The following is a 26,933-nucleotide window of genomic DNA, read 5'->3' as shown; positions in this document are numbered from 1 at the left end:
CAGCCCCACGGGTCTGTGGTTGTACAGTGCCCAGTGGTCAGAGAGAAGGCATTTTTTTGTCCCTCTAGAGGTGGATGGGGGAAGAGAACTGAAAGTCGATCATGTGTTAATCTTACAGCTATATCCTGATACATATCTTTTTAATACTGTGATGCGAATGAGCTCCTCTGTGTTACCAACAAAGAGTAATTTCGCCTTTGACAACCGAGGCTCTATGGTGAGATCCCATAAACCTCCACTTCAATCAGTAGGGATCAAAATATGTGTGTAACTTTTCTGCATAAGTTCAGTTTAAACACATTCAGATAAGGATCAGTGTTTTTGGAGAAAGCTCAAGAATATGAAAAGGTGATTATCCAGGGCTTTCTCTTTCCAAGCTGCCTGCCAGGTACTTAGGGGTGGGATGAGATGAGCAGACATGGGTAAGAAAGTGGCTCCCTTCTGCTTCCAGTGGCCCCATTTTTCATGACTTCTCAGCTGCCCTGTTCCAGTCGTTTCATGGGCCATGAGGTTGAGCTGGACGCAGGTTTGGCCACATAAGTAGTATTGGGGGGTAGGCTTTTGAGGAAGTGTGGAGGGTGTGTAGTGGCTATGAGGCAAATCCTCTTCCCCGACAAAAAAATCGTCCGTGTTGCTTTCTTCTCTTTCCAAGATTTTTGTGTAATTGCTCATGGATTGACTGTGTGCTTTTCTTTGTTGTTGTTTTTGTTTTCTTTTGTTTTCCACAATTTTTGACCTTCAGAGCTCAAACAGCTGGTCTCATCTGTACCACGTTAAGAAATTATTCCCACGGTACTGTGTGCGTGTTCAAAAGTGTTTTACAGCAAATGTGTATGTGCACTTGACAGAAGTAAGAGTCTCATTTTACATTTGTGTTAAGCTTCAGGATACAACAGTAAATGCAAGACAGGTGCTGGAAAGAGCCTCTGGCAATTATAGCACGGATGACACATCAGTAGTTGTCACCATGACTTAACAGTGAAGGGTTAGCTGAAAATCTTGTTGGCTCAGGGGACTGCTCAGTATCATCATCTTCCAGAAGCTCAACAATTAAGCTGACTTGCCCTGCCGTGTCGTTATTCAGAACTGAAAACGCCCTTTGGATTCATGTCTCCTCGTTTCCCGGCCTGCTCATTTCACCGAATGACATGATCATGTGACCCTGGTGAGTTTTGACTTGCCTTCTGTGAAGAGGTTTCTTTTTATGTGTTTTCTATTAAATGCCCTTTGCCCCCAGCTTAACCCGTGAACGAAATTGTACATTTTGGTAAACTATGCTCAAGTCACAGATGTCTTTATTTCCTAAAGTTAAATTGCCTTTATCTAGTGTAATTCTTTTTCTTATCAGCACTGAAAAACTGTTTAGGGGGAAGTCAACAAAACATACTCAAGATCAGTTGAAAATCCTTTCACAGACTCCCAACGCTAACCGAATTTTTACTGATATCAATTTATAGAAAGGTAGACGCTAAGTCTGATTTCTTCTTCCAAAAGCTAAAATTACAGTTCATCTTTATTTCCTCTGAAAAATTTTTCTTGGATAAGATTTCAGCCGCACGCGTACAGCATCTGTATGCTTTCATTTAAAGGCTATAATTAAGTCTTTTGTTTGTTCCAACTGCAATTCATTCCTGGCACCGGATAAGAGCTAAGATGTTGCTTCTGCCCATTCTTCCCGCATTAAAGTGGAGTTAACAGCAGAATGATTACTAGCTTTTCTAATGCGAATTGTAATACACATGACAAAACAAATTCGCCTTAATATAAAATGGAATGTAGAATTTTATTTCATCAGCCACCTGTCAAGGAAACCCACTTATAAATTCTAAAATAATATTAATCTTTGCAATAATGTTTCTTTCTATCTTCATTCTCAAAAAACACATCAAATTTCAAATGACATGCCCATTCTTGGGTTTATGTATATTTTTACTTTTTAAAAGCAATTAACAGGGGTGCCTGGGTGGCTCAGGGGTTAAGTGTCCAACTCTTGATTTCAGCTCAGGTCATGATCTCAGGGTCGTGAGATTGAGCCCAGCGTCCAGCTCCCCACTGGCATGAATCAGGCTTAAGTTTTCTCTTTCCTTCTCCCTCTGCCCCTCTCCACCCCACTGTCTGCATGCGAGCTCTCTCTTTCTCTCTAAAAAATAAAAATAAAAGAAATAGAAGCAATTAATAGACTATGTTCAAGTATTGCTTTATTTCTTCCAGTCTGGCTTTTTAAGGTCAGGGTTAAATTCAGCATGTTTTAGAACTAGGTGCTGGAAGAAACACCCTTCTTTGTGGTTCCTCTCATGCAATGTCAAGTCTTTTCTTTATTATGAAGGAGTAAAGTGGGCACTGGGGAAAAATAAAACTGACCTCATAATCTTAGGTTTAGCAGAAGATTAGGTCTAGGATAAATATCTAAAAAATACTTAGCTACCTGAAAAACAACAAAAGTCTTAATTTTTGGATGACTCTTACAAATTATTAACTCCTCTGCAAGTAGGCAACTGAGACCTAAAATCTAAGAAAAATTTTAAGATTATAAAATGGGCAGGAAATGGGAATGAAAGCCAGCCTTCAGACTCTTTGTTCTGTGTTTCATTGACTAGATTAAAAAAAAGGGAGGGGCTATAGCCTTAATCTTCTAAAGGATGCGGTCTCACCATTGAGTTTTTCTGGGATTGATCCCACAGACTTCACAGTTCTCTGCCTACTAAAGGTGCTTTGCAATGTGACCTTTTCTTACTTATTTGAACCAATTTGCCCATAAATGCCTCTACTTCAGTCAGACCTTCCATGAACACGCTGTGTTTATTCCTGCTTCTTTGCTAATGCTCCACCCGTTTGCCCACATAATGCTGTCTGTAATTCTGCTCTCCACTGTTTGGCTTTCCATCCCTTAGAGTTCAGCGCTAGTCTTATTTCCTTCATTAAGTCTTCTTTTTTTTTTTTTTTTTAAGATTTTATTTACTTATTTGACAGAGAGAGACATAGCGAGAAAGGGAACACAAGCAGGGGGAGTGGGGGAGGGAGAAGCAGGCTTCCCGCTGAGCAGGGAGCCCGATGTGGGGCTCCATCCTAGGACCCAGGATCATGACCTGAGCTGAAGGCAGACGCTTAATGACTGAGCCACCCAGGCGCCCCTTAAGTCTTCTTCTGATGCCTGCAATTAATATTAATCTCTCCCTCCTCTGAACTCTGAAACTTATACCTACACTATTTCATATCTTTATTTTATTTACATATGGCTTTACATCACATGCTCCTTACGAACTGTGTTTTATACTTTTATATCCACCAGCAACATAATAGTTTTATACATCTTATTTAATTGGATCTAAGAGTTAAAAATGGTCAATGGGCTCCTTTTTTCCTCTGTCCATCACCCAGTTCTGGTGATCTGAGTTGGAGACTAGGTGCTATAAGCTAAATGTTTGTATAACACCCGCCACCCCCAAATTCATATGTTTTTTTAAAAATTTTTTTATTGTTATGTCAATCCCCATACATTACATCATTAGTTTTAGATATAGTGTTCCATGATTCATTGTTTGTGCATAACACCCAGTGCTCCATGCAGAACGTGCCCTCCTCAATACCCATCACCAGGCTAACCCATCCTCCCACCCCCCTCCCCTCTAGAACCCTCAGTTTGTTTTTCAGAGTCCTTCGTCTCTCATGGTTCTTCTCCCCCTCCGATTTCCCCCCCTTCATTCTTCCCCTCCTGCTACATTCTTCTTCTTCTTTTTTTCTTTCTTAACATATATTGCATTATTTGCTTCAGAGGTACAGATCTGAGATTCAACAGTCTTGCACAATTCACAGCGCTTACCAGAGCACATACCCTCCCCAGTGTCCATCACCCAGTCACCCCATCCCTCCCACCCCAGCCCCCACTCCAGCAACCCTCAGTTTGTTTCCTGAGATTAAGAATTCCTCATATCAGTGAGGTCATATGATACATGTCTTTCTCTGTTTGACTTATTTCGCTCAGCATAATACCCTCCAGTTCCATCCACGTCGTTGCAAATGGCAAGATCTTATTCCTTTTGATGGCTGCATAATATTCCATTGTATATATATACCACCTCTTCTTTATCCATTCATTTGTTGATGGACATCTTGGCTCTTTCCACAGTTTGGCTATTGTGGACATTGCTGCTATAAACATCGGGGTGCACGTACCCTTTCGGGTCCCTACTTTTGTATCTTTCGGGTAAATACCCAGGAGTGCAATTGCTGGATCATATGGTAGCTCTATTTTCAACTTTTTGAGGAACCTCCATACTGTTTTCCAGAGTGGCTGCACCAGCTTGCATTCCCACCAACAGTGTAGGAGGGTTCCCCTTTCTCTGCATCCCCGCCAACATCTGTCATTTCCTGACTTGTTAATTTTAGCCATTCTGACTGGTGTGAAGTGGTATCTCATTGAGGTTTTGATTTGGATTTCCCTGATGCCGAGCGATATTGAACACTTTTTCATGTGTCTGTTGGCCATTTGGATGTCTTCTTTGGAAAAATGTCTGTTCATGTCTTCTGCCCATTTCTTGATTGGATTCTTTGTTCTTTGGGTGTTGAGTTTGATGAGTTCTTTATAGATTTTGGATACTAGCCCTTTATCTGATATGTCATATGCAAATATCTTCTCCCATTCTGTCAGTTGCCTTTTGGTTTTGTTGACTGTTTCTTTTGCTTTGCGAAAGCTTTTTATCTTGATGAAGTCCCAATAGTTCATTTTTGCCCTTGCTTCCCTTGCCTTTGGCGATGTTTCTAGGAAGAAGTTGCTGCGGCTGAGGTCGAAGAGGTTGCTGCCTGTGTTCTCCTTTAGGATTTTGATGGACTCCTGTCTCACATTGAGGTCTTTCAACCATTTGGAGTCTATTTTTGTGTGTAGTGTAAGGAAATGGTCCAGTTTCATTCTTCTGCATGTGGCTGTCCAATTTTCCCAACACCATTTGTTGAAGAGACTGTCTTTTTTCCATTGGACATTCTTTCCTGCTTTGTCAAAGATTAGTTGACCATATAGTTGAGGGTCCATTTCTGGGCTCTCTATTCTGTTCCATTGATCTATGTGTCTGTTTTTGTGCCAGTACCATACTGTCTTGATGATGACAGCTTTGTAGTAGAGCTGGAAGTCCGGAATTGTGATGCCGCCAGCTTTGCTTTTCTTTTTCAACATTCGTCTGGCTATGCGGGGTCTTTTCTGGTTCCATACAAATTTTAGGATTATTTGTTCCATTTCTTTGAAAAACGTGGATGGTATTTTGATGGGGATTGCATTGAATGTGTAGATTGCTCTAGGTAGGATTGACATCTTCACAATATTTGTTCTTCCAATCCATGAGCATGGAACGTTTTTCCATTTCTTTGTGTCTTCCTCAATTTCTTTCATGAGTATTTTATAGTTTTCTGAGTACAGATCCTTTGCCTCTTTGGTTAGATTTATTCCTAGGTATCTTACGGTTTTGGGTGCAATTGTAAATGGGATCGACTCCTTCATTTCTCTTTCTTCTGTCTTGTTGTTGGTGTATAGGAATGCCACTGACTTCTGTGCATTGATTTTATATCCTGCCACTTGACTGAATTCCTGTATGAGTTCTAGCAGTTTTGGGGTGGAGTCTTTGGGATTTTCCACATAAAGTATCATATCATCTGCAAAGAGTGAGAGTTTGACTTCTTCTTTGCCAATTTAGATGCCTTTGATTTCTTTTTGTTGTCTGATTGCTGTGGCTAGGACTTCCAATACTATGTTGAATAGCAGTGGTGACAGTGGACATCCCTGCCGTGTTCCTGACCTTAGGGGGAAAGCTCTCAGTTTTTCCCCATTGAGAATGATATTCGCTGTAGGTTTTTCATAGATGGCTTTTATGATATTGAGGTATGTACCCTCTATCCCTATACTCTGAAGAGTTTTGATCAAGAAAGGATGCTGTACTTTGTCAAATGCTTTTTCTGCATCTATTGAGAGGATCATATGATTCTTGTTCTTTCTTTTGTTAATGTATTGTATCACGTTGATTGATTTGCGGATGTTGAACCAACCTTGCAGCTCAGGGATAAATCCGACTTGGTCGTGGTGAATAATCCTTTTAATGTACTGTTGGATCCTATTGGCTAATATTTTGGTGAGAATTTTTGCATCCATGTTCATCAGGGATATTGGTCTGTAATTCTCCTTTTTGATGGGGTCTTTGTCTGGTTTTGGGATCAAGGTAATGCTGGCCTCATAAAATGAGTTTGGAAGTTTTCCTTCCATTTCTATTTTTTGGAACAGTTTCAGAAGGATAGGTATTAATTCTTCTTGAAATGTTTGGTAGAATTCCCCTGGGAAGCCATCTGGCCCTGGGCTTTTGTGTTTTGGGAGATTTTTGATGACTGCTTCTACTTCCTTAGTGGTTATAGGTCTGTTCAGGTTTTCTATTTCTCCCTGGTTCAGTTTTGGTAGTTGATACATCTCTAGGAATGCATCCATTTCTTCCAAATTATCTAATTTGCTGGCATAGAGTTGCTCATAATATGTTCTTATAATTGTTTGTATTTCTTTGGTGTTGGTTGTGATTTCTCCTCTTTCATTCATGATTTTGTTGATTTGGGTCATTTCTCTTTTCTTTTTGATAAGTCTGGCCAGGGGCTTATCAATCTTGTTAATTCTTTCAAAGAACCAGCTCCTAGTTTTGTTGATCTGTTCTACTGTTCTTTTGGTTTCTATTTCATTGATTTGTGCTCTGATCTTTATTATTTCTCTTCTCCTGCTGGGTTTAGGCTTTATTTGCTGTTCTTTCTCTAGCTCCTTTAGGTGTAGGGTTAGGTTGTGTACTTGAGACCTTTCTTGTTTCTTGAGAAAGGCTTGTATTGCTATATACTTTCCTCTTAGGACTGCCTTTGCTGTATCCCAAAGATTTTGAATAGTTGTGTTTTCATTTTCATTGGTTTCCATGAATTTTTTTAATTCTTCTTTAATTTCCTGGTTGACCCATTCATTCTTCAGTAGGATGCTCTTTAGCCTCCATGTATTTGAGTTCTTTCCGACTTTCATCTTGTGATTGAGTTCTAGTTTCAAAGAATTGTGGTCTGAAAATAGGCAGGGAATGATCCCAATCTTTTGGTACCGGTTGAGACCTGATTTATGACCTAGCATGTGATCGATTCTGGAGAATGTTCCATGGGCACTAGAGAAGAATGTGTATTCCGTTGCTTTGGGATGGAATGTTCTGAATATGTCTGTGAAGTCCATTTGGTCCAGTGTGTCATTTAAAGTCTTTATTTCCTTGTTGATCTTTTGCTTAGACGATCTGTCCATTTCAGTGAGGGGGGTGTTAAAGTCCCCCACTATTATTGTATTGTTGTCGATGTGTTTCTTTGCTTTTGTTATTAATTGCCTTATATAATTGGCTGCTCCCATGTTAGGGGCATAGATATTTACAATTGTTAGATCTTCTTGTTGGATAGACCCTTTAAGTAGGATATAGTGTCCTTCCTCATCTCTTATTACAGTCTTTGGTTTAAAATCTAATTTGTCTGATATAAGGATTGCCACCCCAGCTTTCTTTTGGTGTCCATTAGCATGGTAAATGGTTTTCCACCCCCTCACTTTCAATCTGGGGGTGTCTTTGGGTCTAAAATGAGTCTCTTGCAGACAGCATATTGATGGGTCTTGTTTTTTAATCCAATCTGATAGCCTGTGTCTTTTGATTGGGGCATTTAGCCGATTTACATTCAGGGTAACTATTGAAAGATAGGAATTTAGTGCCATTGTATTGCCTGTAAAGTGACTGTTACTGTATATTGTTTGTGTTCCTTTCTGGTCTATGTTGCTTTTAGGCTCTCTCTTTGCATAGAGGACCCCTTTCAATATTTCTTGTAGGGCTGGTTTCGTGTTTGCAAATTCCTTTAGTTTTTGTTTGTCCTGGAAGCTTTTTATCTCTCCTTCTATTTTCAATGACAGCCTAGCTGGATATAGTATTCTTGGCTGCATATTTTTCTCATTTAGTGCTCTGAATATGTCCTGCCAGTCCTTTCTGGCCTGCCAGGTCTCTGTGGATAAGTCCCAAATTCATATGTTGAAGCCCTAGTTCTCAGTGTGATGGTATTTGATGGTGGGGCGTTTGGGAAGTAAATAGGTCATGAGGGCAGAGCCCTCATGAATGGAATTAGTGCTCTAAGGGAAGAGACACAAGAGAGAGGGTGTCTCCACCATGTGAAGACACAGCAAGAAGGTGGCCATCTATAAACCAGGAAGAGAGCTCTCACCAGGAACCTGACTGTGCTAGCACCTTGATCTTAGACATCTAGCCTCCAGAACCTCAAGAAAGAAATGTTTAAGTCACTCAGTCTATGGTATTTTTGCTATAGCGTTCCAAACTGACTAAAATTCTTAGCAAATGAATCAGTGAACGGAGAATCCAAACCGGGTGGTTTAATAGAAAGGATTTAACACGGGGAACTGCTTACAAAGGTGTTGGAAGAGCTAAAAAGGCAAAGAGCAAATGATGAAGCCAGAGGTTAGGAATAGCAAGAAGCTGCAGGCACTGCCGGGCTGGAGGGACAGAAAGAGGAGAAGCTTTCACCAGACTTTAGGAGCTGGGGCTGCTTAGCGGGAGTTGGGGCCACCAAGAATAGGGCTGCTTGCAGGAAGCTGGTAGCATGGGGGAGACACAACCACTGTCAGAAATACTGGCCAAAGCAAGGAAAGAAGGAGAGGCATACTCTGGCTTCTCCCCACCTTCCATACTCCAAACTCCTGCTAATGACTTTTATTGGCCAAACTAACGAGAAGCCAATTGGCAAAGAAACCTGGACAATGTGTTTTGCAGAAATCAAACCTCTGCGGTACAGAACAGAGGAGGAGAAGCAGAGAAAAGAAATCTAAAAGCAAATAGGCAAATGATTAACAATTGCTAGCCCAGAACTGAACAAATCCGAAGCTATTCTATATGTGATGAAACTATACGAATAGTTCAAAATAACTCCCAAGTAACCTGTTTCTAATATCTTTATTAGAATTGCTATTTCTGAATGATCACAATTTATTAACTTAGACTTCTTAATAATTTATGATTCCTTTTCTTTTCTTAAGATTTTATTTATTTATTTGAGAGAGAGAGAGAGAGAGAGAGCTTGGGAGGGAGGGGCAGAGGGAGAAGCAGACTCCCCACTGAGCAGGGAGCCCGATGCGGGGCTCGATCCCAGGACTCTGGGATCATGACCTGAGCCAAAGGCAGACCTTAACTGACTGAGCCACCCAGGCACCCCGATTCCTTTTATTTTCTTATAAATTGGAAAAGAAATACCAAGTCTTTCTATTTTGGGTCTGTTGCAAAAGGGTCACGACTATTCTGGTATCTGTCACCCCTAAAGAAATAATTTCCAAAATACATCACCTAATTTAACTTAGTTCTCTAAATTCTAGCAGCTCCCTCACTGATAAATTTTCCATCTGTTAACACATTGAAAACTAATCTCATTCTTTCATTATTAGCCAAAGCTTTTTCATTTGAAAGAAATAGAAATCCAACTCTAGCTAACTTAAGCAAAGGGAAATGTATTGGCTTGATCTAACTGGGAAATCTGAATCTTGTATTTCAGGCATAGCTAGATCCAGGAACCTAAATGATATCAATTAAAATTTGTTTTTCTCTCACTCTCTGTCTCTGGTTTTCTATCTCTTCTTACTCTGCTCTGCTTGCCTTTGTTTAATTTTTTTAAAGTTTTTATTTAAATTCCAGTTAGTTAACATACAGTGTATTATTAGTTTCAGGAGTACAGTATAGTGATTCAACACTTACAACAGCCGGTGCTCATCACAAGTGCCCTCCTCAATCCCCATCACCTATTTCGCCCATCCTTCCACCCCCGCCCCCACCTCGAGTAAGCATCAGTTTGTTCTCTATAGTTAAGAGTCTGTTTCTTGGTTCTCCTCTCTCTTAAATTCTCAGTCAGGCTGGCTTCATGTGTGACATATGCAGAGTCCAGAAAGGACTGTCATTGGTCTGCTTGGATCACATGCTCACCTAGAGAACCATTTAGTAGGGCCAAGTCTATGGTGGATTCTGATGGGCTAGACCTAGATCAGAAAAGTACCACTTGTAGATGGGTTAGGGGTGTGATCTTTCCCACCCAAGTGCCATTACAGTTTGAAGAGTAGGTTGTTTCCAAAGAAAAGGATACGGAGAAGATAAAAACATATACTCAGGGACGCCTGGGTGGCTCAGTCAGTTACGAATCTGCATTCCACTTGGGTCCTGATCGAGTCCCACATTGGGCTCCTAGCTCAGGGGGGAGCCTGCTTCTCCCTCTGCCTCTGCCCTCCCTGCTTGGACTCTCTCTCTCTGACAAATAAATAAATAAAATCTTAAAAAATATATATATACTCATTATACTCTTCCTTCCTCCTCTACTAATTTCTTAAAAAATTTTTGTTTTTGCTATTAGAATTTTGCCAAGCATGTTTTAAACCACCTAGTCCCTATTTCTTGCCTCCAAACCCAGCCAATCATCAAACCCTATCACTTCTTCCTTGAAAATAATTCTATTTTCTGTCATTTGCTTTTATTTTCACTGTTACTACCTTAATTTAGACCAGGTTTTCTCATCCTTGGCGCTATTGACATTATGGACCAGATACTCTTGGTTGTAGAATGTCCTCCTGTGCATTGTAGGATGTTTAGCTGCATCCCTTGTCTCTACCCAATGGATGCCAGAAGGACTCTGCACTGTGTGACAACCAAAAATGTCCCCAGACATCGCAAGTGTCTCCTGGGGAGTAACATATGCCATAGTTAAAAACCCCTGATATAGGGCGCCTGGGTGACTCAGTCAGTTAAGCATCTGCCTTTGGCTCAGGTCATGATCCCAGGGTCCTGGAATTGAGTCCCGACACATCGGGCTCCTCACGCAGTGGGGGGTCTGCTTCTCCCTCTATCCCTACCGCTCCTCCTGCTTGTGTGCGCATGGTCTCTCTCTCAAATAAATAAAATCTTTAAAAAAAAGAACCTCTGATATAGATATTTGTTATCTTACACTTGGGTTATAATGATAGTCTTTTAACCAGTGTTTCTTTTCCTATTATGTATCCTTTTACCTTGTTTCCATAGAGTACTGCCACAATAGTATCCTTAAAGCACCACACTGATCATGAAAATCCTTTAATAAAATTTTTGTCAATTTTTCTCTACTGCCCACCGAATAAAGAGCAGATTCTTTAATTTGATATCTATATTTGAACCCTTAACCTGTTACTACTTAGCTCAACATAAAGGAGTATTTTGCACTCCAACTGGACTACCCATTACTCCCCGGCTCTGCTTGTGTTTTCCAAGTTGTTAGTCTTGCTGCTTTTCAGGCCAGCAACTTAACCTGTCAAACCCTCAAACTTCTACACATTCCCCAAGGCCAAGCTCCAGTGCCACCTTCCCTTTTCCTCTAGGAAATCTCACTTGTATCTTCCTCCTTTGTCCCCAGTATACCCTTATCCTCATCTGCTCTCACCTTGTACAACACTCTTATTACATTTTGGTTCTTGTCACCCAATTGACTCATAGCACATACATCTTGCATTGTTATTTTTTATGTTAATACCTTATCATTCCAACTGAAGGAAAAAGATTGAAGTATGTGATACCCTGGCATCAGCACTTAGACGTGTCCTAGGGCAAGTTATAAATTTTCTTGTGTTTCTGTTTCCTGATTAGCTTAATGGAAATAGCCATGCCCTTCCTGCTATTTCACCTGTGTTTTTTGTTTGTTTGTTTTGAGAATAAAAGAAATGAAATGAATTCATATCATAGGGGTATTACAGAAGACCACACAGTTTTTATCAGAATCCTTGGAAGATTTACTGTGACTTGCTATTGATGGTCAGCATACATTTGGGAATAGATGGGGAAGTGAGAACAAAATCTTTATTCTGGAGAAGAATTATTCGTGGATGTGACTGGATTAGGGATCAACCCAGCATTTTGTACTTTCACTTAGATATTAAGTTGGTTACCACTCTAATAGTTATAAGGGTGGTAGAAAAGATGAAGGAGTCATGGGAATGTAAACTGGTGCAGCCATCTTGGAAAATAGTCTGGTAGTTTCTGAAATAGTTAAGCATTGAGTTACCATATAACCCAGCAATTCCAGTCCTAGGTATCCACCAAGGAGAAATGAAAACATATGTCCATACAAAAACTTGTACATGAATATTTATGGTATTATTCATCTTAGCCAAAATGTGGAAACAACCCAAATGTCCATCAACTGATGAATGGATAAGCAAAATATGGTATATCTTTTCAACGGATTATTATTCTGCTATAGAAAAGAATGAAGTACTGATATATGCTACAATGCAGATGAAACTTGAAAATCTTACGTTGAGTGAAAGAAGACAGTCAACAACAGATCTCTTATTATATCATTTCATTTATATGAAATGGCCTGAATAGGTAAATCCATATGGACAGAAAAGAGATTAGTGGTTGTTTAGGGCTGGGGAAAGGAGAAGACAGGGAGAAAGGAGTGGTATCTAAAGGGTGTGGGGTTTCTTTTTGAGATGATAATAATGTTCTAAAATTGTGCTGATGGTTGTATGTAAGTGTGAATATACTTTAAAAAACCCCCCACAGGATTGTACACTTGAAATTGTACACTTGAAATGTATGGTATATGAATTGTATTTCAGTAAAGCTGTTATTTAAAAAAAAAAACTTGAAAACCACCAACTATCCAAAAAAAAAAAAAGAAAGAAAGAAAGAAAGAAAAAGTCCATAACCTACCAATGTCTTAGCAAGTTTCTTGAATCAAAACAGGTAAGATAGTGAGAGACTAAAAGGCTAAGTCCAGGGATTGTATCATGCATATTTTTGGTGTTAGTCCTTTGTTTGCTCCCAATTCATTCTTATCTCCCTGGCGGAAACTGTGTGTTCTGCTTTCTCTGCATCTGCATTCTTACCTGACACTGAACTTAGTGACTCATGGATCCATAGAATGCTATTAACTTGCCAATACTAATTCTCTGTTTCTAACTTAGCTATGTCAGGTTGTCAAACAGAAAGCTTTACCATAAAGGATTATACTTGTGATGGGATATAGAGAGGAAACCCTGTACTTCCAAACCATTGAGGACACTTGAATGGCATCAGTTTCTCCCAATGAGCTTAAGTTGTGGCCAGTTATAGAAAAGATAGTGTATGCAGACCATGACTTTTATTGTTGTCAGAAGTATCCTACATTCTTCACTCTCTCAGACACATGCTAAGATCACCACTGAATTGCTGAAGAGTTTTCATTTCTCTAACACATTGATTGTTCTCCATAAACTCAATTTCATTTTTCTGGTCTATTTCCTCTTTTAAGTATAATAGGAATGTATGAGGCTCCCAACCCTTTCCTGGGGGTGGATGTTTTAATCTACACAAGCCAATTGGGAAGTTTGGTTTTACCATCTCTCTGGCAGACATTGTCTCTAGTATTTCTGACATTCTGGGTTTCTTGGCTGACACAATGGCCTCTGTGTCTTAGCACATCTGGAGATCAGGTGACTCCTTCTCTTGGTGCCCTAGAGAATGGGATGGAGAAGACTTTTTTATTCTTCCTCTTGTTCCCTTGACCCTTTAGCCTCTTCAGGGAAAACATTAAATAGCAGGGCATATATAATATTTAACAAAACCCAGTGATGGTGATAAATGGAAAATTAATATTCACATTTATTAAGCACTTACTATTTACCATCCACTATGTTAGATGCTTTACTGAATCTCAACAACTCTATGAACATGTACTACTATTGTGCCTATTTTATAGGTGGGTAAACCAAGTCTTAGAGTGGTGAAACAACATGCCCCAGATCCAGGCAGTCTCACTAATGCTCTTAGACACCGCCAAGATTCAAGTTCTAAATACAGTTGACCCTTGAACAATGTGGGAGTGGAGGGACACCAATTCCCCATCCCCACACAATAAAAAAATCTGCATATAACTTTTGACTCCTCCAAAACTTAACTACTAATAGCCTATTATTGACTGAAAGCCTTACCGATAACATGCACAATTAGCACATCTTTGGTATGTTATATGTATTATATATTGTATTCTTACAATAAAGTGAGCTAAATAAAAGACATTGTTTTTAAGAAAATCATAAGGAAGAGAAAATAAATACATTTACAGTACTGTGCAGTATTTGTCAGAAAAAAATCCGTATGTAAGTACTTGGCAGTTCAAACCTGTGTTGTTCAAGGGTCAACTGTAGTTTGGAATTTTCTTTTCTTTTCTCATTTTAAGTAGGCTTTACACCCAATGTGGGGCTTGAACTCACAACCCTGAGATCAAGAGTTGCATGCTCTATCACTGAGCCAGCCAGGGACCCCAAGTTTGGAGTGTCCATGTGCTGGACATCTTCTGTTTGTCCTCCAGATCTTCTGTACATTTTTCTACTTTGTCTCGTGCACTGGGAGTTGACCTTGAATTATGTTGATGGCTCCTTTACCCTTTGGTCCCAAAGGGAGCATTAGCAAGAGATTGGAGGGAGAAGGGGAGAGAGGTCAGCTCTCTCCTGCCTTGTCACTGCCCCCTGGCTGAGCCCTGCCACCACAGGTGTCACACTCTTGTCATGTGGCTCTTTCTACTAAGCATTTTCTGTCTCCGGGTTCTGGTAACCATTTCTCCACTTTGCCTAAGGGTGGTAACACTGCAGGACCAGCCCCAGGAGTTACGCTAATCCCCTGTGGTTTCTCTACACCCTGCCCACACCTTTGTAAATAGACCTTTCACCAAAGCCTCTCTGGATTTCCCTGTTATGAGTAAGCCCTTTGTTTCTTGCTGGGACCCTAACTGATCCAGTCTCCATGGGTGTTCCCCCTTCCTTGACCTGGTTCTAGCTTCAGGTCACACCCGTGACTCCTGTGCCCCCTGAGTAAACTCTGCTACCTTCCACAGAAAGAGAATGATCAACTCTGGTTCTTTCCTGATTCCTGCAGGCTCAAGTAGTTGGGAGGGTGGTGGGCCTTGGGAGAAGGGGAAGGTGCAAAACTTTCCTCCAGTTCCAGTTCAGTCTCCCCACCTAGGACGGCTTCTGGGACTGCTGATGCCTTATTAACTAATTACACCGCTCAAGAACTTAGAGTAATTATTTTCTCAGAGACACCATGGCCTAACCTAAGTTGAAGAAGAGTATTTTCCTTACTAGCAAGGCTGTGGCCCCGACCTGTGGAAATAGTGGGTCTGCATTATTGTCCCTAAAATCACTGGATTCAGATTCTTCTTTTTTTTTTTTTTTTTGAGATTTTTTTTATTTTTAAGTAATCTCTAATCCAATATGGGACTCGAACTTACAACCCTGAGATCAAGAGTAGCATGCTCTCCTGACTGAGCCAGCTAGGTGCCCCTTGGATTCAGATTCTTTTCTGCTCTGCCTGGGGCCCTGGCAGCATGCACAAAAGCCCATAATAGCTTTTAGTGGCTTCCTGGAGAATGTCACCAAATGTGATAAAAATTACTTTGCTTTAGAATTTGGGGGTGGGGATTTGAGAGATGCTCACTGATTCTTCCTTGTTAGTTAAGTAATTGAGGTGAACAATCTTGCTTCTTTGGAGTTGCCTTTCTGCTTCACATTTTCCCTCAAATTCTGGATATAAGAGTAAATATAGAGTCCTTGGGAAGATCTTCAGAGATGTATCTAATTCAGTTTTTGAAGGGTCTTCTGGAAAGAAGTTACAGATATTGGCCGGGGATTTTCTAGGTGGAGAGAACAGCTTGTGAAAAAGCACAGAGGCAGGAGAAAGTGTGAGAAATTCAGGGGAACAAAATACAGGACTGTATGATTCCTAGGGTTCAACTAGTTCAAACATCCTCAGACATCAAGGATGAGCGATCAGATAGAGCATCCGCCAGGCCACACAGGTGTGTATAGCTGATGTCCGCTCAGGTTGGTCGGCCCCCTTGCCTAGGGTGACCAAATATCCCAGCTGCCAGGGCCGTTCCAGTGTTAGTACCAGAAGTTCCATATCCCAGGAAACCCATTAGTTCCAAACAGACTGGGACAGTTGATCATCCTCTGCTGCTAGAGTAGTTCAATATTTTGGACATCACCCCTGCATTAATATATAAGCACATATACATTCCTACAGATAATGTTTTCTTTTTCTAAAGATTTTATTTATTCATTTGTCAGAAAGAGAGAGCACAAGCGGGGGGAGCGGCAGGCAGAGGGAGAAACAGGTTCCCTGCTGAGCAAAGAGCCCGATGCGGGGCTCCATCCCAGGAACCCGGGATCATGACCTGAGCCGCAGGCAGACGCTTAACCGACTGAGCCACCCAGGCGCCCCATAATGTTTTCTGTATATGTATTTATGTTCTTGGGTCCTTGCTTTCCAAGTTTACACCTTTAATAGCACTCTTGCTTTTTCAGTCTTGAGCAGGATTTCTAACCCAAGACTGTATTAGGTATCATCAAACATGACCTCCTCTCACCCTGACAGTCGAAAAGTATTTTTCCATGCCTGTAGTGTCTGAGGCATCTTGAACTTTCCCTTCCTGCCATCAGAGTGAGTTTCCCTCAAGGATCTTTGAAGAACTCTCTTCAGACTTTTCTGCTTAGAGGAAATTCCTTTTGAGCCTCCGAAGATGGCTGGCTGTATTAAAAGAAGCGCAGCTATGACTGGAATGTTTGAAGACTGCTCCAGAAATTGTGGGCTCATTTTGGTTTTAATTTTAGCCCGTGAATTACGTATTTAATATAGACCAATTTGCAAGAATAGCAGATATCCCAGCTGACTTCTGTGGCAGGCGGAGTGTTCTTCCTATCTGCCGTTCTCTAAGCCAAGCAGCTGTGCTCTGAATCTGCTCAGCAGGCAGCTGCTGGGTGCCGCAGTCCTGCCGGAACATTCTCCCACTTTGAGGCCACACCTGGGAGCCCAGAATGTCACCGGACAAGCCAAGCGAGGTGATGCGCGCCGTGGAAAAGTCTGTTATCACTCCTTCCCTCACACGCCTGAAACCCACAAACATCTGTAAACGATTTGCCCAAAAGTAACGTCTATGTTGAGTGAGAGGTCTGAGAAGTACCTGCTTGATGTAAAGACATATTCATGTTTGGAAAAGTGTTTCTTTGTCGGAGGCTCAAGCATTCATCTCTAACTCGATGAGGACAGTAATTATCTCCAATCTTGCACAGTTCTCATCACCATCACTATTATTTTCCCTTTGCTGCAAAATCAGCTTTGGAAACACAGCAGGAGGAACAACTTGCCAGGTTCATGTCCCAAAGGAGTGACTTTCACGCTCCACTCTTGTCCCCGGGGTCACATTTTCTGTGTCTTAGCTTTGGCTAAATCCATGTCCATAGGAAAAAGTTGGAAGGTGCCTGTTCTGCCTGCTAGACATTACTTAATTATGGATTCAACAAATATTTATCGAACCCCTCCCATGTGCCAGATACTAGTGATGGATCCCCACCTCTGTCCTCTGTTGGTGGTAGCTTCAGGCCAGCTTGGCAAGGATACTTTGGAGAAGGTGCTAGCCAATGCATATTTGTAAGTTCTATCCTTATTTTTCCATGATTTGAGTAGGAAATATGAACAGTATTTAAGATCATGAGCCTATCAGCTAATTTCTTTCCATGAAGCTGTATAATTTTGGGGCTTGAAAGGGATTTGGCAGTCCCGTGGTCACTCAATCTCAAGGCTGTCTTGCTGACTTTTCCATATCTGTGTTTATTTGCCTTTCTGCCTTCTGCCTTCGCCTATCACCAGGTGAGCTCCAGGAGAATGGGCCCGGTCATACTAATCACAGTATACCCAACATTTTAGTCCAGTATCCGGTGTGTCGTAAGTGTTGCAAATTGATTGATAACTGGTTGCACGAAGGGATAGTTCTGTTGAGGCAAGTGACTTGGTCAAGGTCAAAAATTAGTGGCAGACCCGAGACTCAGATTCAGATCCCCTGCCTGTTCGAATCCAGTACTCTTCCTATTTCATTATTTGTATCAAGTTTTGAAACAGAATACTCAGATGAGGCTGGGCTGGTGTGAAAGCTTCCTCTCAAAGAGTTCGGAGGCAAGGGGTATAGAGAGAAAGTGAAACAACAACAACAACAATAAAAGGATGTGCTTTCAAGTTTAAAGATTCCAATTTAGAAACTAGGCTTGATGGCACCTAAGTTCCATTCCTTAACAGATCAATATTTGGCTTCATCTAACACCTATATGCTACACACCATCTGGGTTCTAGAGATGCCACTTTTCATTTTCTTGTCATTATTAGGAATTCCAAAGATGAGATATTTGGCTAACTGAGTAGCTCTGATTTTCTATTAATTAATTATCTATTAAATAATTCTCTTCTCTATCCTTCTATTAAAGGCTCGGGGGCATGTTCTCAGGGTCCCAGCACTATCTGGAGTATAGTTTGAAACTTCCTTATGCTGTCCATCCAATCCCTCATTGATCAAGAAACTGAAATCCAGATATGCAAGGGACTAAAGATTCACTGTGATCAAGACTGTGGGAAGCAGAGCTCAAGAAGACCCTGGATTTGCTCACCAGCCAAGTTTTCTTTCTGCAAAGATTTAAGATCTTGCTCAGGAGATAGTGGCTGTGCAGTTTCTGTGTGTTCCTCATTAAGACTTCATTAGGACCACTTAAACCTAGTAATGAGGGGCGCCTGGGTGGCTCAGTCGGCTAAGCATCTGCCTTTGGCTCAGACCATGATCCCAGGATGTTGGGATCGAGCCCTGCATCAGGCTCTGCACTCAGCACGGAGCCTGCTTCTCCCTCTGCCCCTCCCCACCCCTTGCTATCTCTCTCTGTCTGTCCCAAATAAATTAAAATCTTTAAAAAAACACGAACAATGAATCATGGAACACTACATCAAAAACTAATGATGTAATGTATGGTGATTAATATAATAATAATAAAAAAAGAACTTTCTTCATTAGGTTCTTATTATGATTAATTCTTAAATGAGTTAATATTTGTAAATTGTTCAAGACATTGTCTGGCACATATGAAGTGTCATAAAATGTTAAATTAATAAATAAAACCTTTAGTATATCTGTTTTTAAAAATGAACAATAAAATTATCTGCTTACTAAAAACAAAACAAAACAAACAACAACAACAACAACAACAACAAAAACTAGTAATGAGAAAGCCCAAAACTCAGCCCAACCAAGTTTCTGAGATGGGGTAAGAGGCCTGAGTCACACAGACAGACAGACAGGTCCAGATAGATCAGCAGAATCGCTGTGGATTATTGCCTTTATATCATGAAAGTAGCTGGCAAATTGAGGATTTATGGGTAGAAGTGAATAAAATTAAAAACAAATGTTTGTCTAATATGAGAAAGAAGCAGGAAGAATTTTGAAGAAAATTAATATTCTACATTTTTCTGATGAGAGGGTTAGCGAGAGGAATCTTGCTAATCTGGTAAAAAATTTCCTTTTATGATGCCACTTTTATAGAAAAATTAAGCACGTGTATAATAAATTGTGAAAAGGGTGTATATACTAAATTCTTAATAGAGGTTGCCTTGGGGGGGTCGAAGTCAAATTATGAGGCACTTTTATGCACTATTTTTCATTTCTATCAATTATTCTTTAATTAATAGAAACAGGAATGCCAAAAAATGATAGATTTATTTAATTTTTTATTTTGTTTGAGAAATTGTTCAAATAATTAAAATTTTATATGGCTTGTATTTAAGCAAACAGTTATTGGAGTCTCTATTACGAGCATTAAACTCTGCTGTGTGTGAAGAAGCCTTGTCAAAAATGTTGATGCATAAATACTGTGCTGTGAGAATGTAGGGAAGGAGTGGGGGTGGGCTTAGTGCTCGTTTCCAATGAAAGGTAACATTGGAGCAAAGACTTGAAGCATGAGGAAAATTTCCTTAAGAAGCAAATGTGGAAGATTTCTCCTTCCAGGTTGAGAGAACAGCATGAGCTCCATGAAAATGTGACAGCACACGGTCCTTTGGGACAGGATAATAGATTTGTGTGAATAAAGCACATTCTCTTGAGGGAGGAAAAGGAGTGTTTGATGTAAAGAGCTTCAAATGTTATGCTAGAAAGTCAGGCTCTTCTGTAAGTATTAGGAAGCCATAGGAAGCTCTGTGACTGAGGAAATGATGCAATTTTACTTTTATGTGTGAACATGAAAAAAATTTTATACTTTTATATATATATATTTTTATATACTGTTTTGTAATAATCCCCCTCCTCCCATTTATTAACATTTTGTGAATGTCTTTTCATATCAATAAATATAAACACATTATTTTTAAAGAAACGTATATGGAAGAACTGGAATTTATTTCACTAAATCCATTGATGGATATTTAAATTAGTTCACATATTTGGACTTATTTATTATTATTATTATTATTTTTAAAGATTTTATTCATTTGAGACACAGAGATACAGAGAGAGAGAGAGAGCATGAGCTGGGGGAGAGCCAGAGGGAGAGGGAGAAGCAGGCTCCCCGCTGAGCCAGAAGCCCGACATGAGGCTCGATCCTAGGACTCCAGGATTATGACCTGAGCTGAAGGCAGATGCCCAACCATCTGAGCCACCCAGGCACCCCTATTATTATTTTTTAAAGATTTTATTTATTTGAGAGAGAGAGAGCATGCACAAGTGGGGGAGGAGCAGAGGGAGAGGGACAAAGTAGACTCCCGGCTGAGCATGGAGCCTGACATGGGACACGGGGCTCGATCTCACGACCCTGAGACCATGACCCGAACTGAAATCAAGAGTCAGGCGCTTAACCCACTGAGCCACCCAGGCATCCCTCACATATTTAGATTTATAAACAACACTACCCCAAGCATCATTTTACATATACCTTTGTTTTCCTGTGTAATTATTTCCTTTGAATGACTTTTTGGAAGTGTACTTGCCTGTTCCTTTTGAGGTATCCAATTTTTCTTTCATGTTTCAGAAATTCCTTCCCCTATGCAAGATTTTATCAGTGTTCACTTTTATTATTGTTTAACGTTGAATGTTTTAATTTTGTATATATAAATCTTTAAGCCATTTTAGATTTATTTTGGAATACAATATGAGATGGGGAATCTAACCTAATTAAAATATAGTTCACCAAAAAAAAAAAAAAAAAAGTTTGCCAGTTGTCTTGCTGACTATTAAAAAATATTTCTGGGGTACCTGGGTGTTTCAGTCAGTTAAGCAATCGACTCTTGATTTCAGCTCAGGTCATGTTCTCAGGGTCATGAGATCCAGCCCGGCGCTGGGCTCCATGGTGGGCATGGAGCCTGCTTAAGATTCTCTCTCTCCCTCTCCCTCTGCTTCACCCATCTCCACTCTCTCTCATAAAAAAAAAAAAAAAAAAAGGTAGTATGTTTCTTTCCTATTGTTTTGGAGTACTTTCCTAACCATATACTAAATTCTTACTTTGGATTGAATTTTAAATTGGATTTAATTTTTGGATATAGTATTTATTCCATCCATTTATTCTGGATGCAGGGCCACAATGCTTTCATTTTTGTAGCTTTACAATAGACAATACACAATAGGAAAATCTCCCCTTATTCTAGCTAGTTTTAAGTAGTTTCCCGTATGTGCTATGATAATTCCCCTCTGTAAGCCTCAACATTTAATGAAAATCTTCACACTTAACAGCCTTATGTTAATGATACTCCCAGGAATGATGAGATTAGAAGTGTCCACCCTTAAAGAAGGTGATGCTAGAAGAGGGGGATATATGCAGAAGTGGATGATCAATGAAAGGTGGAATGTTTAGAAAAACTGAACACATTATTTTTTTTTAAAGGAAAGTGAATCCAGATGGCTGTAGATGTTGAGGACCCAAAGCTTATATATATGTTATGTTATGTATCATATATATATATATGATATATATATATCATATATGATATATATATCATATATATATCATATATATAATTACATATTTATTTTTTAATAAAGTCATATCACACTCTATTTACAATTTAATATTCTGCTTGCTAAAAATATTCACATTGTTTTAGGGGCATTTTCTTTAAAGATATATTTTTATCCTTTATAAACTTTATTTTTATTGGTTGCATAATATATCCCATCTGCTGGATATCACAGGATGTCATGATGCTTTGTAAAGTTGCATAAGAATACTTCACTACCAACATCTCATAGAGGTCAACTACAGAGGAATAACTTGGAAGCATTAGAAGGTGTCAGGAAAAAAAGATATTTCTCTCTGTGCCTCTGTCTCTCTGTGCTTGACTTAAATTGCTTGACTTAATGGTTTTCAGATTCAGCTGGCTTTTTGTAGATTCACTCTTGAGGATTATGTGCTTGAGTAGCCCTTGCTAATTTATAGATCCAGCCTAGTTATTTTCCTTCTATAATTATTTTTTAACTATCAGCATATTGTAAGGAATGTTTGGTTCTTATTCTTCTACTTCAGAAATCTTGGTTATTTCACTAAAACTTTAGATGTGGCCTTACACCTGTGACTGAGAAGTCACTTTCATCTTTACACAAACGTTTATTTAAAACATTTAACTTTATGATCCTTGATAATAATATTTTAAAATAGTCTTCCCCATTCTCTAAAATCATATTTTTCATCATTTATTTTTAAAGTGAAAAGGATTTTAAAGAGAAACATTACCACAGCTCAGATAGCCGAGTGGTCTGCATGATCCAGGACGAGAAAGTAGTTCTGGCTCCAAGTTTAATGATTATTTTTCTCAAATTTCCCGTTAGTGTTGTGAATCATCCTTACGCTCTTTGTATAAACCCCACTTATGCATAGAGTGAAGGATTTTATATCCTAATATCTTATTTATGATTTTAATCTATATTTAGAAATGATATTGGCCTACATTTTCATTTGTATTGTGTTTTTCAGCTTTGGTGTCAAAATTAACTGCCAAGTTTTTCATACTTTTCTACACTCTAGGCTGTTTTATGTGATGTAGAATGATTTGTTCTTTGTTTGGTAGACTTGCCTTGAAAATATCCTAATCCTGGCATACTTTCAGGGACTTTTTTTGTTTTGTCTTTTATATCTTCTTATGGTTTTTGCCTTATAGTATTAATGTTTTTAACTAGTTTTGAATCTGTATTTATGACAAATTGTTCATGTGACCTAGATTTTTAGATTTATTAGAGCAAAATTATACTTTATCTTCTCTTATAATTAAAAAAAATGTTTATAACTGAAGCATGCTACATTCTAATTTCCAGTGCTGTTTGTGTCTTTTCTCTTACTTTCTTGTCAAGAAGTTTATTTTATTGATCTTTTATTTGATCTTAAAGTATTAGCTTTTATTGATATTAAGAGGAAAAGAGAAGGAAAATATAGAATATAAATGATCTACATATAGATCAAACTTACTACCTTTTTTTCTACTTGGTCTGTTTCTAAGAGAGAGATGTATCAAAATTTCACATTTCTTTTTTTTTTTTTTTTTTTTTTTTTTTTTTAAAGATTTTATTTATTTATTTGACAGAGAGAGACACAGCGAGAGAGGGAACACAAGCAGGGGGAGTGGGAGAGGGAGAAGCAGGCTTCCCGCCGAGCAGGGAGCCCGATGCGGGGCTCGATCCCAGGACCCCGGGATCACGACCTGAGCCGAAGGCAGACGCTTAACGACTGAGCCACCCAGGCGCCCCAAAATTTCACATTTCTTACTCTTTTTTTTTAGCTGTTGCTTTACAGGTTTCAGAGTTGTGTTCATAAGTGAATAAAAGTTTACTGTTGTTATGTATTTTTTCCGGTTTGTATGTTTCATAAATGTAAAATATGTCCCTTTTTTAAACCAGTAAATGTCCTTTTCTTTACATTTTATTTGGTCTAATATTAATACTGCAATATCTAATTTCTTTTGCCATAGTCAGTCTGTTAAATCTTTTTATATCACTATTTTTTTTTACCTGTTAGTGTATTTCTGTTTGCTTTAATGTCTGCCAAACCTAGGGCTGCCTACATCTCTCTGGTTCATGTCATAAATCTTATTTTGTTGACTGTGGTAAAAGAAACACAATGTGTTAGAGATCAGCTAAAGGGTTCATCTAGGCTTTATTTCCAATCCTGTGCAATGCTCAAATAATATCTAAGTATTAAGAACATTGTTGCAGGTATCAGCTTAAAGGTGGAAGTCTTTAATCAACCCCAGTAGTCTTGGATTCTGGGGTGAGCATTGTTTACTTGATGATTGCCGAGTGAAGGGACAGACAATAGAGGGGGCTTATTCTTAGCTAATGTGAGTATTTGTTGCTGTAGAAGCTCTTTTGATTTTTTTTTTCCATTTGTTCTTTCGAATTTCTCCATGAATATTTTTCAGTTTTCCTGCTTTAAATTCATTAGAAATTTCTAAATTTCTGGGAATTTGGGGCGCCTGGGTAGCTCAGTCGTTAAACGTTGCTTCGGCTCAGGTCATGATCCCAGGGTCCTGGGATCAAGCCCTGCATTGGGCTCCCTGCTCAGCAGGAAGCCTGCTTCTCCCTCTCCCACTCTTGTGTTCCTGCTCTCGCTATCTCTCTCTGTCAAATAAATAAAATCTTTAAAAAATAAATAAATAAATTTCTGGGAATTTTTCTAACATTCTTTAGTTTGGTTTCCTAACTCACTGATTTGTTCCTCAGCTCTGTCCATTATGCTATTTAGTCCATCGACTGAGTTTTTATTTTGTCAGTTACATTTAAAATTTATCACAGATGCAATATCTTCTTAAATCTCTCCAAATATAATAATAACTCCTACGTGGTATATACTCTGTAGGTGAAAAACCTTGCCTCTCTCTATTCTAGGTGTTGTAATTTATAAAAACCTGCACCTGGATGTGGCTATAAACTATAATTCTGGCCAAGTTTGTTGGTGTTGTCTTTTTATTTCTTTTCTTTTCATTCAGAGGATGCAGTTATGTGGTCTGGAGTTTCAGCAGCTATCTTGCTACCATCAGGACAAGAGCCTCACTCTAAGAATGGCAGAGCCGAAAGATGGAAAGAATATGGATCCCAATGGCATCAATGAAATACTACACTAGCCTCGGACTCCCCCCCTTCATTCTCTTTATGTAACAAAAATAAACCCAATTTTCAGTTCACTTTTAGTTGACATTTGCACAGCCATTTGCAATCCCTGATGAATGTAACCGATTCTAAAGTTCTTTATGTTTGCTCTACTAGCTTTTATTAGGTTTTCTGCTTACTGAGTTTGGTGCTCCTCTCATGGTGTGGACTCTCTTCAAGTAATTATAATTCTTGTTTGATGAGCATCTCTTAATAAAGAACGCCTGCTTGCCTATCTGTAGAGATTACCTTGTTTTGTCCATAATGATTGTTGGGGAGAGATAAAATGTTTCTGGGGAGAGACAGCCACATGTCCTTGGCATGGGGTCATTTATCTTTCCCATCAGTAGCCACCTGGGGCCCAGTCTTGCTTTGCTGGCAGAGCCCCAAACCTCTGCTATAATGAGTAAAGGCCACAGCTGCCTGGGACTTGGCATCAGTGGGGTGGGGGAGGAACACAGGGATGCAGGAGAGGGATCAGCCCTGCCCAGGTGTACCAAGGCAGCCACCTGAATTAATCACCAAGGGGTTCTCAGGCCCCCAACCCTAAACACCCCCCTCTTTTCTTTAATAAGGTAAACTTTTCCCTGAACTGCTTCTGCCCTAGTAGACATAAGATTTCTAATTTTCTCTTGTATTGTTACTTTGAGTGACCAATCCAGTGTGCTTTCTATTTCTCAGAAATGTCCCCCAATTTTTTTTTTAAGGTGTTTTCTTCTGTTTGGGGGCTAATCTGGATTTATTCTTTTTTTTTTTTAAATGTTTTTCTTTCATTATTTTTTTTTAAATTTTTTATTGTTATGTTAATCACCATACATTACATCATTAGTTTTTGATGTAGTGTTCCATGATTCATTGTTTGTGCATAACACCCAGTGCTCCATGCAGAACATGCCCTCTTTAATACCCATCACCGGGCTAACCCATCCTCCCACCCCTCTCCCCTCTAGAACCCTCAGTTTGTTTTTCAGAGTCCATCGTCTCTCATGGTTCATCTCTCCCTCCGATTTTCCCCCTTCATTCTTCCCCTCCTGCTATCTTTTTTTTTTTCTTAACATATATTGCATTATTTGTTTCAGAGGTACAGATCTGTGATTCAACAGTCTTGCGCAATTCACAGCACTCACCATAGCACATACCCACCCCGCCATCCCTCCCACCCCACCCCCCACTCCAGCAACCCTCAGTTTGTTTCCTGAGATTAAGAATTCCTCATATCAGTGAGGTCATATGATACATGTCTTTCTCTGATTGACTTATTTCACTCAGCATAACACCCTCCAGTTCCATCCACGTCGATGCAAATGGCAAGATCTCCTTCCTTTTAATGGCTGCATAATATTCCATTGTATATACATACCACTTCTTTATCCATTCATCTGTCGATGGACATCTTGACTCTTTCCACAGTTTGGCTATTGTGGGCATTGCTGCTATAAGCATCGGGGTGCACGTACCCCTTCAGATCCCTACATTTGTATCTTTGGGGTAAATACCCAGTAGTGCAATTGCTGGATCCTATGGTAGCTCTATTTTTAACTTTTTGAGGAACCTCCATACTGTTTTCCAGAGTGGCTGCACCAGCTTGCATTCCCACCAACAATGTAGGAGGGTTCCCCTTTCCCCGCATCACCGCCAACATCTGTCGTTTCCTGACTTGTTAATTTTAGCCATTCTGACTGGTGTGAAGTGGTATCTCATTGAGGTTTTGATTTGGATTTCCCTGATGCCGAGCGCTGTTGAGCACTTTTTCATGTGTCTGTTGGCCATTTGGATGTCTTCTTTGGAAAAATGTCTGTTCATGTCTTCTGCCCATTTCTTGATTGGATTCTTTGTTCTTTTGGTGTTGAGTTTGATGAGTTCTTTATAGATTTTGGATACTAGCCCTTTATCTGATATGTCATTTGCAAATATCTTCTCCCATT

General features: G+C 39.5%; 2 long non-coding RNA genes across 3 annotated transcripts in view; one reads left to right on the top strand and one right to left on the bottom strand.

Moving 5' to 3' along the window:
* Positions 1-26,933, bottom strand: part of LOC144381394 (uncharacterized) — a 90,304-nt gene that overhangs the window by 28,597 nt on the left and 34,774 nt on the right. Inside the window, exon 4 of one of the 2 annotated variants that reach the window (XR_013446576.1) lies at positions 13,416-13,531. The exons of the other annotated variant lie outside the window; for it this stretch is intronic. This is a non-coding gene — a long non-coding RNA (uncharacterized LOC144381394). Of the gene's footprint in view, positions 1-13,415; positions 13,532-26,933 lie in introns of those variants that run through there. 2 annotated transcript variants of the gene reach the window in all.
* On the top strand, positions 1,024-25,243 carry LOC118525034 (uncharacterized). The gene is made up of 2 exons (XR_004911938.2): positions 1,024-1,165; positions 24,849-25,243. It is a non-coding gene; the product is annotated as an uncharacterized LOC118525034 (long non-coding RNA).

Source organism: Halichoerus grypus, chromosome 3 (assembly GCF_964656455.1).
Source record: "Halichoerus grypus chromosome 3, mHalGry1.hap1.1, whole genome shotgun sequence".
NCBI lineage: Eukaryota > Metazoa > Chordata > Mammalia > Carnivora > Phocidae > Halichoerus > Halichoerus grypus.
This window is presented reverse-complemented; position numbering and strand designations above follow the sequence as displayed.